The following is a 6,120-nucleotide window of genomic DNA, read 5'->3' as shown; positions in this document are numbered from 1 at the left end:
GAGGGTACATACTAAATGCACACATTCAGTGAGGGTACATACCAAATGCACATATTCAGTGAGATTACATACCAAATGCACATATTCAGTGAGGGTACATACCAAATGAACACATTCAGTGAGGTTACATATTCAGTGAGGTTACAAATGAACACATTCAGTGAGGTTACATACCAAATGAACACACAGTGATACCAAATGCACACATTCACATACAAATTCAGTGAGGTTACATACCAACTGCACACTCAGTGAGATTACATACCAAATGCACACATTCAGTGAGGTTACATACCAAATGCACACATTCAGGTACATTACATACCAAATGCACATATTCAGTGAGGGTACATACCAAATGCACACATTCAGTGAGGGTACATACCAAATGCACATATTCAGTGAGATTACATACCAAATGCACATATTCAGTGAGGGTACATACAAATGCACACTCAGTGAGGTTACATAACAACTGCACACTCAGTGAGATTACATACCAAATGCACACATTCAGTGAGGTTACATACCAAATGAACACATTCAGTGAGGTGACATACCAAATGCACACATTCAGTGAGGTTACATACCAAATGCACACACTCAGTGAGGTTACATACCAACTGCACACTAGTGAGATTACATACCAAATGCACACATTCAGTGAGGTTACATACCAAATGCACACATTCAGTGAGGTTACATACCAAATGCACACATTCAGTGAGGTTACATACCAAATGCACACTCAGTGAGGTTACATACCAAATGCACACTCAGTGAGGTTACATACCAAATGCACACATTCAGTGAGGTTACATACTTTCTATCTTAGCATCTTTATATTGAGCCAGAGTAGGAGTTTGGATTGGGTATGCTAACCAGTTTTTGTAAAACTAAGCTTTAGCACAGCAAAATGATGCACACGAGACCCTGGGTTTGAACCCCGGTCAGCCTTGAAGTAAGATATTGTGACTAGCATTGATTGTGTTAAGAAGTGACATTTGACTATGAAAGAACATCTCAAATTCAAAGATAAGAACTAAGTCTCACACAGATAACAAGAAGCTTCTGATGATGGACACAAGTCACTATAATGTCTGTTTCACACAATTTGACTGGATACAAAAAGTTGTTATCAGCTAGGTACAGCCCCATGCATGAGTCCCATGCTTTAAAAGACTTCAATATTAAGGCTTTGGAAATCATCAAAGGTTTCACGATGTTCTTGCCTTTAACCCCCCCACACATCTAATCCAAACAAAGTAATGTGTGGAGATAACATTTTGCTCTAATTACCCCGTAGTCTTTAATCCTCTGTTTACCAGAGTGCGTTATGTAAACTGGCTGCGGCACATCATTTCCTATGCAGAGATGTTCTATCCTCGCGCTCCGCAAGGCTTTCAATTCCATCATAAATAATAGAAAAGTGTCTAAGGGCAGAATAAGAGCTTTCTGAAGTAACTCCTTTTAATACTAATAGGGCAATGGGGTGCTTGATGTAAACACTGTTTATCAAATAGGAAGGACTTTGCTGCCACTGACACCTCCTGAAATGCAGCAGAATTCACTTAGCATGCAGGCCTAGAACCTAGAATCACCCCACAGAAAGGGGCAGGATGGAATAAGGAAGTGATATCTAGATGTCATGTCATTTTGCTATTGCAATTTAACAAGGTACACTCTTAGAAAAAAAGGGTTCCGAAAGGGTTCTTTAGCTGTCCCCATAGAAGGACCCTTTTTGGTTCCAGGAAGAACCCTTTCCACACAGGGTTCTACATGGAACCCAAAATGGTTCTACTCAAAATGGATCTTCAAAGAGTTCTCTTATGAGGACAGCCTAACCTTTTAGGTTCTAGATAGCACCTTTTCTTCTAAGTGTAGGTTAAATAAAGGTCATTCATTTTCTGTCCCTTTCTCATTCTTTTGAGAATGCATTCAATTATAATTTAAAAATGACAAAAATGATGTCACTAAAATCAACATCAACTCATACACGCTGCGTTGACATTTGTCCAAATTGCCCACATTTTTTATTTTATTTAACCTTTATTTAACTTGGCAAGTCAGTTAAGAACAAATTTTACAATGACGGCCTACCCCGGCCAAACCCGGCCAAGCCAATTGCGCGCCGCCCTATGGGACTCCCGATCATGGCCGGTTGTGATACAGCCCAGGATCGAACCAGTGTCTGTAGTGATGCCTCTTGCACTGAGAAGCAGTGCCTTAGACCGTTGCTCCACTCACGAGCCCAAAAGGTCAGATTCAAACTTCAAGACATTTACATTTATATCATTTAACAGAGGCTCTTATCTAGAGTGACTTACACAAGCAAAAAGTGCCTTGCTCAAGTGCACATCAGCAAATTGTTTACCAAACCAGCTTGGGGATTCAAACCAGAGACCTTTTGGTTACTGGCCCAATGCTCATAACCACTAGGCTTCCTCCCAACCCATACAATTGCACAGTAGTTTGTACACATATCATTTAGATATTAATTCATTAAAAACTACATTGGACAGAAGAGGTGTTTATTAGATTCACTACCGCTGTAAAATAGTTTCTCAGTGTAATAAGATTTGCTTGTTAAACCAGATATTTCTGTGAAATCAGATTTCACTGCCATGTAGTTAGTAGGTCCTGGGTAATTATCCTTCCACCAGCTCAAACCACCTGTAGTGTAGCACTATGATGCCTGCCCATTGTTGGCGTGACTGTTTCTGGTTAATGGCGGTGTGTCACCTTGATCAGTCTCGTCCACCCAGCGCTAACAGGCTAGCAGTGAGCTCGGAATTAGGATTTAAAACAGGCCAGGACTCTCAACAAGGATTTTGTGTCTTAATGTATCTTAATTAGTGCAGAGATTTTAGTTTGTTGTCGTTGTCGGCTAATTATGTCCCTGTTCTCTCACAGTTTGGTGTAATTTAGCCTCTGAAACCCAACATTATGAATTTCCAACACAGAGAAGAATGTGGAGACGATTAGGCCTGTGTCATTTCTATGATCCATTTGTATAGCTCTAAACATGTCCACATTATACATGTAACGATCGTCGTTGGAATGAGACCAAAGCGCAGCGTGGAAATTGTTCATATTTAATGTTCACAAAAAAACACTCAAACAAAATGACAAAACGGAGAAACCGAAAGCGCACAGTTCTGTCAGAGAAACAACCTAAACAGAAAACAATCACCCACAACTAAAATGGGGAAAACAGGCTACCTAAGTATGATTCTCAATCAGAGACAACGATGGACAGCTGCCTCTGATTGAGAACCATACCAGGCCAAACACAGAAATAGAACAAAGAAAAAAGAGCATAGACTACCCACCCCAACTCACGCCCTGAACAAAAATAAAGGAACTAAGGTCAGAACGTGACAATACATTTTGAGAAACATTCCCACTGTCTTCCATCTGAAACATTAGCCTGCCTGCGATGTGTGTGTGTGCGTGTGTTCGTGTGTGCTTGTTTCTTTGCGTGTGTGTGTTCGTGTCCCTGCAATAAAATTGAAATGTAAAGCTATTACTATAGCTGATTATATTGCATTGCTATGTGAATCTCAGGGGATATTTCCAATTACAATATGAACATATTAACCGGTCTCGATATTGCCTTAATATGAAATGAAGCTTTAAATGTGATTTAGGTATAATACTGTAATAATATTCATGTGATATAATATATTAGAATTATATTAACACTATGATAATGTTGTTTGGGTAATGGAATGACACTATCAGCTTCTACGTAGAACAGTCAATTCAGGAATCTATCCTTCAACTATATTCTTTTTATTTTTGAGACATTTCTAACCATCTCCTGAATAAACTAAATTGACATGGAATTGGAGAGACACGAACCCTGATAGAGAAAGAATCTCTTCAATATCAACCCCTCAAATCACATTTTATTGGTCACATTCACATGTTAAGCAGATGTTAATGCAAGTGTTGTGAAATGCTTGTGCTTCCAGTTCCGACAGCGCAGTAATATCTAACAAGTAATCTAACAATTCCCCAACAACTACCTAATACACACAAATGTAAAGGGATGGAATAAGAATATGTATATATAAATATATGGATGAGCGATAGCTGAGCGGCATAGGCAAGATCCAATAGATGGTATAAGATACAGTATATACATATGAGATGAGTAATGTAAGATATGTAAACATTATTAAAGTGGCATTGTTTAAAGTGACTAGTGATTCAGATCCACATACAGATTTGAGTCTCTATGTAGGCAGCAGCCTCTCTGTGTTAGTGATGGCTGTTTAACAGTCTGATGGCCTTGAGATAGAAGCTGTTTTTCAGTCTCTCGGTCCCTGCTTTGATGCACCTATACTGACCTTGCCTTCTGGATGGCAGTGGTGTGAACAGGCAGTGGCTCGGGTGGTTGATGTCCTTGATGATCTTTATGGCCTTCCTGTGAGATTGGGTGCTGTAGCTGTCCTGGAGGTCAGGTAGTTTTCCCCCGGTGATGCGTTGGGCAGACCGCACCTCCCTTTGGAGAGCCTTGTAGTTGAGGGCGGTACAGTTGCCGTACCAGGCGGTGATACAGCCCGACAAGATGCTCTAAATTGCGCATCTGTAAAAGTTTGTGAGGGTTTTAGGTGACAAGCCAAATTTCTTCAGCCTCCTGAGGTTAGGCCTCTGTTAGGCCTCTGTTATAGGCATCTGTTAGGCCTTCTTCACCACACTATCTGTGTGGGTGTACCATTTCAGTTTGTCCGTGATGTGTACGCCGAGGAACCTAAAACTTTTTTGATTTCTTGCTAGCGAGCATCCTCTGTGCCAGTTCATTTTGGAGCCAGCTACGGTATCCAGAACCTCAGAAGTGATGGATCAAATACAGAGACCACTATCCCTTTTTTGATATCCATGTTTTTCATGTTTTCTGTTTAAAGTAAAAATCCCAGTGTTGATGTCAGCCAATATAAAACATGACCAGTGGGGGGCCGGGGGGAACTGAAGGATACTCCCACTGGATTACCCGTCACACCAATCAGAACGCAGGGAGTCAGGAGAACCCTGGACTGTAAAAAACAGGGGATTATGGGGAGGAGGAGAAAGAATGGAGAGATACACTGTAGGTGACTAGAGAGGAGAGGAAAGAGGTAGATGAGAGAGAGGAGAAAGATTGGACAAGGAAAGAGAAGAATATGGGTATAGGAGAACACTGACAAAATCGAGAAAGGAGAGACTGAAGAGAGAGAGGAGAGAGAGAGAGAGACAGAAGAGAGAGAGACAGAATAGAGAGTAGAGGAGAGAGAGAGAGAGAGAGAGAGAGAGAGAAGAGAAAAGTCCTGTACTCTCAGCAGCACTCACAGGCCACTCACAGTTTGACTCATGCAAAGCTGCAATCAAAAGAGAGAGGCACAAACACTTACACACTTACACACACACTAGAACCGTAGTGTAAAAGGACCTGTGCTGGAGTTGTCTAACACAGAGACAGAGAAGGAGTGGGGCTTCTACGGTTTTGTTGTTGTTTTTCCCGGGAGGTAAGAGGACAGCTCATGACTGGTGAATCATGACACATTACTATGCAGCAGTAGTCATTAACAGTCAATGGGATGGTAAATGTGTCTGGTCCAGGCTGTAGTGACTCAACACTGAGGCATACAATACATGGGTATCTCAGTAACCTGGTGTTTAGTCTTACCCTGGCTGAGTTAGAGACGATACATGGTTATCATCAGTAACCTGGTGTTTAGTCTTACCCTGGCTGAGTTAGATACAATACATGGTTATCATCAGTAACCTGGTGTTTAGTCTTACCCTGGCTGAGTTAGATACAATACATGGTTATCATCAGTAACCTGGTGTTTAGTCTTACCCTGGCTGAGTTAGATACAATACATGGTTATCATCAGTAACCTGGTGTTTAGTCTTACCCTGGCTGAGTTAGATACAATACATGGTTATCTCAGTAACCTGGTGTTTAGTCTTACCCTGGCTGAGTTAGATACAATACATGGTTATCTCAGTAACCTGGTGTTTAGTCTTACCCTGGCTGAGTTAGATACAATACATGGTTATCATCAGTAACCTGGTGTTTAGTCTTACCCTGGCTGAGTTAGTCTTACCCTGGCTGAGTTAGATACACATGGT

Source organism: Oncorhynchus tshawytscha, linkage group LG08 (assembly GCF_018296145.1).
Source record: "Oncorhynchus tshawytscha isolate Ot180627B linkage group LG08, Otsh_v2.0, whole genome shotgun sequence".
Classification (NCBI taxonomy): domain Eukaryota; kingdom Metazoa; phylum Chordata; class Actinopteri; order Salmoniformes; family Salmonidae; genus Oncorhynchus; species Oncorhynchus tshawytscha.
Note: the sequence above shows the minus strand (reverse complement) of the source record.